At 43.5% G+C, this 13,764-nt stretch overlaps 1 protein-coding gene across 8 annotated transcripts in view; it reads right to left on the bottom strand.

Annotated features, from left to right (window-relative positions):
• Positions 1-13,764, bottom strand: part of LOC129697600 (phosphofurin acidic cluster sorting protein 2-like) — a 154,483-nt gene that overhangs the window by 93,075 nt on the left and 47,644 nt on the right. Inside the window, exon 1 of one of the 8 annotated variants that reach the window (XM_055636296.1) lies at positions 1,436-1,456. The exons of the other annotated variants lie outside the window; for them this stretch is intronic. The gene's annotated coding sequence lies outside the window, so the exon portion shown is untranslated. Of the gene's footprint in view, positions 1-1,435; positions 1,457-13,764 lie in introns of those variants that run through there. 8 annotated transcript variants of the gene reach the window in all.

Here is a 13,764-nt window from a genome sequence, read left to right as displayed (position 1 = left end):
TATTTTAAAATTCTTAAAAAAAGGAATATTTGCAATCTACATCTTTTTGCATAATGCGAGCATTCCAAAACACCTCACAGCCAACAAAGTGCATAAACAGAAGGGACAGAGCAAACCATTGCTGTACTGTAAGCTCCCAGAAACTGTACCATGATAGTGACAGGTAATCTGTTTCATTGATACTGACTAGTGGTTAAATATTGACCAAGCCTTTGGGAGGACTCCCAGACTCTTCACGAGTGTGCTATGTGGTCTTTGACACCCCGCCCGGGGATGTAATGGGGCTTAGGTTTAACATCTCACCTCGTACAGGGAAGTGTCAGCACAGAGGGTTTTTAACCACAAACCCCTTCTGATACAAGATCTAGATGTATTTAATTATTTAGCCTTAAATGGAGGAAGTAGAACAGTACCAACAATTCATTTATCCAGGTCTACTGTTTCATAGATTCACAGAGCTATACAGCACACAAACAGGGACTTCTGCCCAACTCATCCATGCTGTTCAAGATGTCTATCAACGCAAATCCCATTTGAGGTTACCCCTCAGCCTTCTTCGTGCTAAGAAAATCTGTCCCAGCCTATCCAATCTCTCCTTATAACGGAAGCACTCCATTCCAAGTCCAGTATCCTTGTGAATCTTTACTGCAATAGTAATCACTGTGCAACTAAGTCCAACAAAGTTTCAACTACCTGATCGTATTTGGTGAGATCTGTGTGTCCTGGGATTAAAAACCTCTCCTCAATTTCCAGCCCAAGCTAAAATGATTTGGTCAAATTTCACCAAAGTTATATTTGAGGATGATGATGGCTGGCCAATGTTTGCAACATCAAACTATTTAAGATTTAGAATTACTTAGGGAAAGGATAGTGTCACAAAGTCACACAGCATGGAGACAAGCCGTTTAATCTACCTTGCATCTACTGGTCATCTATGCTAATCCCATTTCCCAATGGCTTCTATGCCTTCGCATCGCAAGTTTTTATCTAAATTCTAAATATTTTGAGGTTCTTTGCCACCTCATCAGGCAGTGTATTCCAGATTCTAACAAAGCTCTGGATGAAATAACCAATTCCCATAAACTTCCTACATCCTCTAATTATAGAAATCTCTGCTATGATTCAACAATGGGAGAAGATAGTTTGGTTGTAATCTAGGTACATTCCCCTGAGGGAAGTGGATAAATTAAAGCAAGAGTTTTGAGGTAGTCAGAAAGAGGTTAAAATAGAGTAGAATAGAGAAAAAATACATCCCAAGGTGGGACTGATCATAGACCAAGTAGAACATCTACAATTCATGGAGGCAGAGGCACTGGCTGAGGTGCTAAGGAAGAACATGCGTTTTGAATCTCCAAAAAAGATGTAGTTGAGATTCTAGATGAGTTAAAAATTGTTACAGAAGAAATACTCGAAAGGTTAGCTGCACTTAAGTCACCTGGTTTAGATGGGATGCATCCTAGGTTGCTGAGGGAAGTAAAGGCCCTGGCCATAATCTTCCAAAGACCTGTAGATTCAGAGGTAGTGCCTGAGGACTGGAATATTGCAAAAGTTACATCATTGTTCAGAAAAAAGGATGGGGGAATAATCCCAGTTTCCACAGAACAATAATCAGAAAAAGAACTAACAATCACTTGGACATATGTGGTTGATAAGAGCAACCTGGCATTAGCATAAAACATTTAGAGAAGAAATTGCAGGAGCCCTGGCTGAGATATATTTGTGTTATATCAACAATTGGATGAGAATGTACGGCATATTTAGTAAGTTTTCAGGTGACACTAACATTAGGCCCAGGTGAGGTGAAGTGCCGGCTCACTGGAGGGTGGCTAATGATATGCCCCTATTTAAGAAGGGGTGCAAGGAAAAGCCTGTGATTTACAGAAATGTGAGCCTAATGTGGACACTAAGTTACAGGAGGGAATTCTGAGGGATAAGATTCGTTATGCATTTGGATAGACGGGCTGCTTAGGCAGTATGGTTCTATACATGGGAGATTGTGGTTTACAAATATGGTTGAATTATTTGAAGAACCAAGAGGGTTGAGGAGGGCATGGCCATAGACTTTGTCTATATGAACTTAAGCATGGCCTTTGATAAGGTTCCACATGATAGGCTGCTCTGGAAGGTTAGGTTGTATGGGATTAAAAAAAAACAGCTGTCTGGATACGGAATTGGCTACAAAGAAAGTAGAGGATGGTGGTGCAAGGATGCTTTTCAGACTGACGGCCTGTAACGAATGGTAACGATTGCCAAGCCCATTGCTATTTGTGGTTTATATCAATAATTTGGATGAGAATGGATGGTATCGTAGATAGTGAAGGTGGTTATCAAAGATTACAGCAGGATCTTGAACATCTAGACAGGTGGATTGGGGAATGGCTAATAGAGGGTAATGCAGATAAATGTGTGGTATTTTGGCAAGTCAAGCCGGGGCAGGACCTTCACAGTGAATTGTAAGGCCCTGAGGAATGAAGAGCAGAGGGATCGATGGAGTACAGGTACATAGTTCCCTGAAAGTGGTGTCACAGGTAGCTAGTGGTATCAGTATATTGGCCTTCATCAGTCAAGGAATTCATAGAGAAGTTGGAAGTTATGTAACAGTTGTACAAGAAGTTGGTTCGGCTGCATTTTATATTATAGTGTTCAGTTTTGGTCACCCTGCTATAGCAAGGATGTCATTAAGCTGGAAAGAATGCAGACAAGATTTATGAAAATGTTGCCAGGTCCCAAGGTCATAAGCTGCAGGCTAGATCTGTATTTCAGGCTAGATCTTTCTCAGGCTAGATCTTTATTTCTTGTAGTGCAGGAGGTTTAGCTTAGCTTAGATGGAGCATCTTGGTTGGCATGGACATGTTGGGCCAAAAGGCCTGTTTATGTTAAACTTTTATAAACTTACACTAGATTTATATATGACTCTATAAACCTAACCTAGTATCAAGAGTTTAACATGTAAATGTTACTTAATGTTAAGAAGGAGAGAAGCAAAAGAGGAGAAATTACAGGCCGGTTAGTCTGACTTCAATGGTTGGTAACATTTTAATGTCCATTTTAAAGGATAAGGTTTCCAAGAATGTAGAAGCACGTGATAAAATAGGCCGAAGTTAGCATGGTTAGCATGGAGGGATCTTGCCTGATAAATCTGTTGGGATTCTTTGAGGAATTGAATAGCAGGATAGACAAAGGAGAGTAAGTGGATGTTGTTTACCTGGATATTCAGAAGGGCTTTGATAAGGTGTCGCATGTGAGGCTGCGAAAGAAGATGAGAGCCCATGGTATTAGTGGGAGGAATGGATAGAAGGCTGGCTGAATGACAGAAGACAAAGAGTGGGAATAAAGGAGGCCTTTGCTGGTTGGCTTCTTGTGAAATATATCAACGAATTTGGATGAGGGATTTGAAGGCTTTGTACGTAGGTTTGCGGTTGATAGAAAGGTAGGTGGAGAGGCAGGTAGTGTAGAGAAAGCAGGGACTCTGCAGAAGGACTTGGACATGTTGGGAGAGTGGGCAAGGAAGTGGCAGTTGGAATACAGTGTAGCAAAATGCGCAGTCATGCATTTTGGTAGTAAAAATAAAGGCGTAGCCATTTTGGTGAGAGGATTCATAAATTGGAGGTGTAAAGGGGACTTGGAAGTGATTGTGCAGGATCCCCAAAAGGTTAATTTGTAAGTTGAATCGATAATAAAGAAGGCCAATGCAATGTTAACATTTATTTCGAAAGGATAAAACAGGGATGTAATGCTGAGACTTTATAAGGCACTGGTCAGACCACATTTAGAGTATTATGAGCAGTTTTGGGCCCCATATCTGAGGAAGGATGTGTTGTCATTGGAAAGGGTCCAGAGGATGATCCAGCAGATGATTGGGATAACATATGATGAGCGTTTGATGTCACTGGGCCTACACCCGCTGGAGTTTAGAAGAATGAGGGGGGACCTTATGGAAACTTACCGAATAGTGAAAGGTCTGGACAGAGTAGATGTGGAGAGGTGTTTCCACTAGTCGGAGAATCTAGAACCAGAGGGCATTGCCTCAGAATAAAAGGACATACCTTAAGAAAGGAGATGAGGAGGACCCTGCTTTAGTCAGAGGGAGGTGAACCTGTGGATTTTGTGGATTTATTACCACAGATGGCTGTGGAGGTCGTCACTGTGCATTTGTAAGGTGGTGATTGAATGATACTTGGTTGGTAAGGGCGTCAAGGGTTATGGGAAGAAAAATGGGGTTGAGAGGGAAGGATAGATCAGCCATGATTGGATGGCGGAGAAGACTCGATGGGCCTAATGGCCTACTTGTGCTTCTATGACATGCTAGTTTTGATATGAAATTATGGAAAAGATTGTTATGGGATATATTGTTAATGCGATAGCCATGGACTTCTCAAACTATTGAATACAAAGGCAATGGAACAAGAGACTGCAGCAGTGGGAATTCAAAATTGGTCCTTTTTGGGGGGGTGGGGGGGGAGGGATGGTTGTGCACCATGGTATTCCTCAGAGGCTGCTGCAGGGAATAGTGCTATTCATAACATGCGTTAATGGCTTGGACTTTGGTGTGCAAGGCGCAATTTCTATTCACAAAATTGGCAGACGGTACAAAGCTTGGTACAGTGCACCATGAGGACAGACAGACTTCATAAAGATGTGGTGTGGCTAGTATAATGGACAGATAGGTAGCAAATAACATTTCATTTTGAGAATTATTGGCTGTTATTTCTTGTTAGGGATAATGAGATTAAGCAATGTAATGTGACAAGTGCAACATGATGCATTTTGTTGCCTGGAGTGGAGTGATTCAGTTATGAGTAAAGAATGAACAGGCATCTATTGGTACTGCATTCAAATTCTTGAAGATGCCCATAATTACATAAGTTCCAACAGCCCAAGTAGTCCTCCTCTTCTCAACGTGGAAGATGAAAAAGGATACGAGAGCAGTAGAATCTCCTCTACACTCTCTCCATTGCAACCAAAAGTGTGGTAGCAATACAGCGAGTGTAGAAGAAAGTCACCAGGATGTTGCCTGGAATGGAGGTCTATAAGGAGAGATTGGATTGACTGTGTTTATTCCTGTTACAAAATGGGAGGCTGAGGATTGACTTCATAGAAGTTTATAAAATTATGAGGGTAGTCGGAGACTTTGTCCTAGGGGAGGGGAATCTGGAACTAGAGGACACAGGTTTAAGTTGAAAGAGGAGAAATTTAAAGGAGATTTGAAGAGTATGTCTTTCAACCAGAAGGAGGCAGTTATCTATAATGAGTTGCCAGACAACAAGGTGAAAATACTATTTCAATGTTGAAAAGATATTTGCAGATACTTCGATAGGAAAGGGTTAGAGGGATACTGGCATAATGAAAGTAAATGGGATCAACATAATTAGGCATCACAGTCAGCCTGGATGGTACAGTTGGAGATTGTGCGAATGGACCCATTTCTGTGCTATAGTTTCTCTGGGATAAGAACTACATGATCATGCTAGTTAATACATAAAAGTTATATTGTTGAAATGTCAGTTGCCAGCAAGTACTTAAGAAAAGTAGAAAGCGATGATTTTGTTAAAAGCAACATCGTTCAAAGTACAAGTATGCCCTGAATGTTACCCTTCACTTTGCTGGAGTGCATCCTATTGATCCATCAACAGAATGAATGAGGACTTAATGTAATGGTTCCTGAGGGTAATCAGCACGGCTCCAGCTGCTAGCTGCACATTGCAGTGAAGAGTGAACTTGAGTTGGCCACAAACTCCGTCACTGGAGCCCTCGGCCCAATGCTCAGTGACCTAAATTGGTTCCAGTCTGGAGAAAAATACTAGTTAGAAATTCTTATCTTTTGTCAGCAAAAATCTCCTCATGCAATTGATGGTCTTAAGGCATTTGGTTGCAATCACAATGCTGTCCCTGGGAAGCTGTTAAAAATTGATGGTTTGCAGAAGCAGCTTGTGTCTGAAAGGTGATATTGTATCCTATAGAGCATCCTCCATCATTCATTTATCACAAACAAACAACACAAAAAGGTGGAGCAATTTAGCGAGTCAGGCAGTGTCTACGAAGGAATGGATAGGCAATGTTTTTGGTTAGGATCCATCTTCAGTCTGAAGAATGCCAACCTGAAATGTCGCCTCTTTATTCCCTCTGAAGTTGTTTTCTGACCCATTGAGTTACTCCAGCAGCTTCTGTTTTATTCTGTAAACCAGAATCTGCAGTTCCTTGTAGATTCAATTATCACATCCTCTACTGTCATACTCCATGCTACTCTTTTAAGTGGCCTTGATGGCAATACAGCTCAAAAGTGAAATGTAAATGAAGCATTCACTTTCTGTCTACTTGATAAGCAAGTTAATATTTGCACAGGCCTCACTATGCTTGGGGAAACTGTTATCTGAAACCTCAGAGTCGGTAATAAAGTGAAATGGTGTGCATCACTCATTCACTCGGGGAAGTATATGTGTAACTTGACTGTGGAGATAGTGGCCAATCGAGGGGACAATCCTGAATGACTGCCCAATTCTAGTTCAGCTGAATGTGCAGTACTTCACTCACTGCAACAATTCAGGTCTCATCAAGCCCACAGACTAGTGGGAGCTACTTTGTGGAGGTCTGGCAAACTGACTTCTATTTTGCAGAGACCAAACGTCAGCTCACAGACACATCCTCATTCTATAGTCCACAGATTGCCACAAATCTTACTAGATCAGATCTTTCTTTTAAACTTTGGTGTTGTACCCATCGCTACATTAACCATCCTTCTAAACTCCAGAGTGTACAAGCCCAGCTGCTCCATTCTCTAAGCATATGACAGTCCCGCCATCCCGGGAATTAACCTTGTAAACCTACGCTGCACTCCCTCAATAGAAAGAATGTCCTTCCTCAAATTAGGGGACCAAAACTGCACACAATACTCCAGGTGTGGTCTCACTATGGCTCTGTGCAACTGCAGAAGGACCTCTTTGCTCTTTTATTCGATTCCTCTTGTTATAAAGGCCAACATGCCATTCGCTTTCTTCACTGCCTGCTTACTTTCATAGACTAATGTACAAGCACCCCCAGATCCCGTTGTACTTCCCCTTTTCCCAACTTGACGCCATTTAGATAGAAGGATACACGTGTTCCTGGATGGAGGTGAAGGAGAAGGTATAGGGACAGGTGTTACATCTTGTGCGGTTGCATGGGAAAGTAGCTGGGGAGGCAGTAATTTGGGCGGGAAAGGATGAGTGAACCAAGAAGTTGTGAAGGGTACGGTCTCTGCGGAAAGCGGTGGCATTGGAAGATGTGATTGGTGGCGGGATCACGTTCAAGGTGGCATAAATGTCAGACAATGATGTTTTGGATGGGGAGGCTGTTGGAGTGAAAGGTCAGGACCAGAACTCTAGCCATGTTCCATCTGAGGGGAGTCAGTGCAAGAACAGAACATATATGGGTAAGGGATCCATTCACAACAGCAGGGGGGGAATCCATGTTTACTGAAGAAAGAGGATGCACTGGAGTGAAAAGCCTCCTATTGAGAGCAGATTGTGACTGAGAAATTGAGAATTTGGGGTAGTATCCTTCCAGGAGGCAGGTTGGGTGTACTCAAAGTAACAGGGAGTCAATGAGTTTGCAGTAGACATCAGTTGATAGTCTGTCTGCTGTGATGGGAGACAGAAAGATCTAGAAAAGGGAGAGAGGTATCAGAGATAGTCCAAGGTAGGGCACATAACATCAACTAGTACTGCATAATTTCAGACTGCCGTCATCAATATAGCAGTGGAAGAGTTGGGGAATGGTGTTGTGGTACAGTTGGAAAAAGCACAATTCAATGTAACCAACAAAAAGACAGGTATAGCTGGGGCACATGTCATGTGCCCATGGTTACACCTTGGACTTGAAAAAAGTGAGAAAAATCAAAAGAATTAGAGGGCATAGGTTTATGGTGAGAGGCAAGATTTAATAGGAAACTGGTGGCACAGTGGCGTAGCAGTAGAGTTGCTGCCTCACAGCACCAGAGACCCGGGTTTGGTGCTGTTTGTATGGAGTTTGTACGTTCTCCCTGTGACCATGTGGGTTTTATCTGGGTGTTCCAGTATCCACCCACATCCCAACGACGTGCAGGTTTGCAGGTTAATTGGCTTCTGCAAATTGTCCCCAGAGAATAGGATAGAATTAGTGTGTGGGTGATCATTGGTTGGCGTGGATTCGGTGGACCGAAAGGCCAATTCCCATGCTGTATGGCTAAACTAAACTAAGGCACAACTTTTTCATATAGAGGATGGTAAGTATATAGAAAAAACTGCCAGATTAAGTTAGAGGCAGGTTACAATAATATTTAAAAGACATTTGGATAGGAAAGGTTTAGTGGAATATGGGCCAGTTGCAGACAAATGGGTCTAGCTTGGATAGGGCATTATGGTCGACATAGATGAGTTGTGCCGAAGGGCCTGCTTACATGTTGTATGATTCTATTATAATGTACCATTTCAGGTTTCAAAATCTCTAACCAGAATGACTCTGAACCACTTCTCCTTCATTCTCATTGTCACTCATCCTCCTCTTTGTCTCAATCTTGCCTGGTTTCCAGCCAAGTCTGTGTTAATGCTTTGAAATGTATAATTATGTGTGATGCAATTGAATCAGATTTACTCCAGTTTATTTCTCACACTGAGCTCTGCAAAGCATTTGTTACCCTGTGGTTTGTGTTGAACTTTGGTCCTTTTGCCTCCAGGTTTTGTTCAAACCATCTCCTCGTTATATTCATTTGGTTTGAACTTGCCTTGAGAGGATTCCTCCTCTATATCCATGCAATACATTTCAATTTTTTTTTGTTTAATTTGTATATATACCTCATAAATAGCCACTGGGGTGGGAGATTGCAACCTTCATGTGGTCCACCCTGTTTCCATTAATGCAATCAACCCGACGTGCACAAGATTCAAGATTCAAGAGAGATTATTGTCATGTGTCCCAGATAGAACAATGAAATTCTTGCTTTGATTCAGCACAACAGAATATGATCAGTGTGGCCATATACTATTGAATATATATATATATATATATATATATATATATATATATATATACACACATAAATAATCAGGTAAAGTGCAATGGGCTATTAATGTTCAGAGTTTTGTTTGAGTTGAGTTTAATAGCCTGATGGCTGTGGGAAAGCAGCTATTCCTGAACCTGGATGACGCAGAATTCAGGCTCTTGTACCCTCTACCTGAAGGCAGCGGGGAGATGAGTAAATGGCCAGGATGGTGTGGGTCCTTGATGATGCTGCCAGCCTTTTTGAGGCAGCGACCGCGATAGATCCCCTCGATGGTAGGGAGGTCAGAGCCGATGATGGACTGGGCAGTGTTTGCGACTTTTTGCAGTCTTTTCCGCTCCTGGGCGCTCATGTTGCCGAACCAAGCAACGATGCATCCCGGTCAGCATGCTCTCTACTGCGAAGTTCAAGAGAGTCCTCCTTAACATACCGACTCTCCGTAATCTTCTCAGGAAGTAGAGGCGTTGATGTGCTTTCTTTATAATTGCATCAGTGTTCTCAGACCAGGAGAGATCTTTAGAGATGTGCACACCCAGGAATTTGAAGCTCTTGACCCTCTCCACCATCGACCCGTTGATATAAACGGGACTATGGGTCCCCATCCTACCCCTTCCAAAGTCCATAATCAATTCCTTGGTTTTGCTGGTGTTGAGAGCCAGGTTATTGTGCTGGCACCATTTGGTCAAACGGTCGATCACACTTCTATACTCTGACTCATCTCCATCAGTGATACGTCCCAAAACAGTGGTGTCGTCAGCGAACTTGATGATGGAGTTCGCGATATGACCGGCTACGCAGACATGAGTATAGAGTGAGTACAGTAGGTGGCTGAGCACACAGCCTTGAGGTGCTCCCGTGCTGATTGTTATCGAGGCTGACACATTTCCACTAATACGGACAGACTGTGATCTGTGAATGAGGAAGTCGAGGATCCAATTGCAGAGGGATGCGCAGAGACCCAGTTCTGAGAGTTTGGTAACCAGCTTGGAGGGGATGATTGTATTAAATGCCGAGCTGTAGTCAATGAATAACAGCCTGACATATGAGGTTTTTTTTGTCCAAGTGGTCCTGAGCAGAGTGGAGAGCCAGTGAGATCGCATCCACCATTGATCTGTTATGGCAGTAAGCGAACTACAGTCGGTCCAGGTTTTTGTTGAGGTAGGAGTTGATTTGCGCCATGATTAACCTCTCAAAGCACTTCATCACCACAGACGTTAGTGCCACTGGTCGATAGTCATTGAGGCACATCACCTTGCTCATCTTGGGCACCGGTATAATTGATTATTATAATAGAACAAGTTGACCTACAACTTTAGGCTGTGCACGCCATACGCAAGAAGATTAATAGCCATTGTCTGAATTTCCCCTTGATCAGTTTTACTTCACCTTGGCCTATAAATTCAAGCTTCTGTTTAGATTTTATAGAATCTGACCATTACCAAATCGCTCTTTCTGAATGTCATTAGTTGGTTTTCAGAACTAGTGACAACACACAACATAACAGGAATTGCCAACTTTTCTAATTTCCTCAGCTAAGCATAATGCTGAAAAGTAATCCAGATGTAATCCTTGAGGTTCAGCTCTTCAATGCGTTGCTCCAACCTCCTCTGTTGTCTATTGTCAGATCTGACCTGAACTCAAAAAGAGACTCCTTATGAGAGAAAGCAGTCCAAATGTTGGTGTGCTCAGCCAACCCACTAAACACACATGACAAATAACAGGTTCTTGTAAAGATCCCTGTAGACCAGCATTGGTCACAGATCTCCAACCAGAATAGCACACTTGCACCACCACCCACTAACTTCTACGGGTCAGTTCCGATTTCAAATTACCAAATCACTGGGGATCACCATGCATCTACCATGAAGGACTTTAGCAAATGCCTTCCAAAAACCCACTTAGACAATATCTACTGCCCTACTCTCATCAATCACCTTTGTTGCCTCCTCAAAAAAAATAACTCAATCAAGTCAGTAAGACATGACCTGCTGTGACAAAGCCTTGCAGATTGTCTCCAATTATCCTATTGTCTTTCAAATACGAGTCAACGGCCTGTCCCACTTGCATGCGACTGCACGCGTTTGGCGCGACCAAACGGAAGCGGAGTTTGCACTAAGTTCGCGGTAGGTACGCGCGTGACGTAAATTTACGTCATACTTACCAATCAGCTGGGCAGGAGGCGGGCCGGCTGAATTTGGGCGTCGCACGGCGTCGGGCGGTGACGTCATCACACAACGGTATGCCGGGTGGTGACGTTATCGCGCAACGCCACGTGCTAAGCGTATGCCGTCAAGACGCTGCGTATGTCGTCAAGACGCTGCGTACGCCCTCAATGCGCCTGCGAGCCGACAGGCCGTTGGCGCGCGGAATTTACGGACATTCGGATTTTCAGAGCCCCGCGCGATGTCGGGACCAGCTCCGCACAACTCCATACGCCTCTGCGCTTCGAAGTGGGACCGGCCCCGCACAGCCCGTACGCCTCAAGCGACCACTTTTGGTCGCGCCAGACGCATGCAATCGCATACAAGTGGGACAGTCCCTTAAATCTTATCCTGAAGAATCCTCTCCGATAGCTTCCGTACCACTGATGTGAGGCTCTCCGGCCAGTAATTTCCTGGATTATCTTTATTTCCCTTCTAAAACAAAGGAACAACATTGGCTACACCCCACTCTCCAGTACTCTGGGACTTTGCCTGTGGCTCGAGACAATACAAACATCTTCATAAAGGTCCCTGCAAACTCCTCTCTTGCTTGTCTCAATAAACTGGGATAGATCCCATCAGACCATGGAAATCTACCTCTCAAGAGACCCAACACTACCTTCTTCTTGATCTCAAACTGCCTAATCATATAATTATACCTTGACTACTATCTTTCCTGCATGTCAGCGCTCGCTCACTTCTACTTATCGAAAACTGCAGAGAAGTACCCCACTGCAATAGTGGTCACTCCCCATATATGCAGCTCCCCCCCCCCAAAAAAAATTGTAGCATTCCTACAGACCTATCACTTGAACTCTGCAACACTTCTATCCAGGGGCGGAAAACCCGGGGGGGAGCCAGGGGGGAAGGGTCCCGTGTCCCCCCCCCCCCCCGTCCCCCATGTTTTGAGAAGTGGGGGACATCCCCCCAAGTTTTTGTGATCCCGATTTTAAAATCTCCGTTTTTAGCACTGGATTGAGCCTCCGAAGCCTCGCGCATGTGTGTGAGTGTGCGCATGCACGCGTGGCCGCCAAAAAATTGTGTCCCCCGTCCCCTCCATGTTTTGATAGCGAGTTCCGCTCTTACTTCTATCACCGTGAAAGGATCTCTCGATTTTGTCTTTTGATCGTTCTGCACTCCCTTTGTGTTGCCCCTCTAGCAATGATGGTGCCCCAGTACTGCCTCATAAACAGCAAATAGCTCTCTAACCCTCCCCTCCAAAAGTGCCACCGCTCCCTCAACCTTGGACTTCACATTCCTGGTGATCTGGGTTTGATCCTAACCTTCAGTGCTGTGTGTATTTAGTTTGCATTTTCTCCTTGTAATTCCTTGTGATTCCTGGGGTTTCCCCTGGCCATTTAAGTTGCCACCCATATCCTATTATGCACAAGGCTTTGAATCTACTCATGTGTTGTATGATTTGAATAGATAGCACACAAGTAAAACGTTTTACTCTATCTCAGTTCACATGACAATAATAATAAACCAATATCAATACCAATACAGACGGCTGTGGAGACCAAGTCAATGGATATTTTTAGGGCGGAGATGGACTGATTCTTCATTCGTAAGCGTGTCAGGGGTTATGGGGTGAAGGCAGGAAAGTAGTTGAGAGGGAAAGATAGATCATCCATGATTGAATGGCGGAGTAGACTTGATGGGCCGAGTGGTCTAATTCTGCTCCTAGAACTTGTTCCAAAAGATGTACACTAAGTGCTTAAGTAACTCAGCCGGTCAGGCAGCATCTCTGGAGAACATGGGTGATGTTTCGGGTCAGGACCCTTCTGTACACCGGTTGACGTGGGGTGGGGGGGAAAGATGGAAGAATGGATGGGCAGGACAAAGCCTAGCGAGTGATAGGTAGTTACAGTTGGGGGGGGGGGGGGGGGGGGGGGGGGGGGGGGTTGCTGGACAGATGGTTAAACAAAGGCCAGTGGTGAAAACACAAAAAGTGTGAGATAAGGATAAAAGTGCGAAATGTAAAGCCAGAGGAAGGAACTGGATGACTGTTGCACAGATCTATTTTTCTTTGTAACTTCAGGGCTTATGTCAAACATTATATGAACACTGACAAAAACAATAACCTTTTGAGTGTATAATTAGGGAACCGAATGACATTCAAAAGGTGGAGATACTAATCGCCTCACATTATGACAATCTGATTTTTTTTTAAATCACAGTAACTACAGGGACTAAACATTGCCAAAGTAAATACATCCAATATTGCCACAGCAAAATAAAAAAACAAAGAAAAAACTATGGATAAGCTTTGGAAAATGTTATGTTTTCACAACAATTGAATGTGGAAATATATGCTGGTTAGGCAAAGCTTTTTCTATTCAAGGTTGAGTAACAGGTTACACCGTACCAGTTCAGGCTTGAATTTTGGAGTATTTCACTCAGTTCCTAGTAGTACAACTGTGCTTGTGTGAATAAGTCATCAATGTGGAAATACTGCATTTTTTATTTTTAGTTGCTCATACAGTTCCTTGAGCCTGCAAAAGCCATGGCCCATGGCTGATCAGATTTTGTCCTCAAAACTATCCATGT

The sequence above is a fragment of the Leucoraja erinacea genome, chromosome 5 (assembly GCF_028641065.1).
Source record: "Leucoraja erinacea ecotype New England chromosome 5, Leri_hhj_1, whole genome shotgun sequence".
NCBI lineage: Eukaryota > Metazoa > Chordata > Chondrichthyes > Rajiformes > Rajidae > Leucoraja > Leucoraja erinaceus.
The sequence above is the reverse complement of the archived record's forward strand: the minus strand, read 5'-3'. Positions and strand labels throughout refer to the sequence as shown.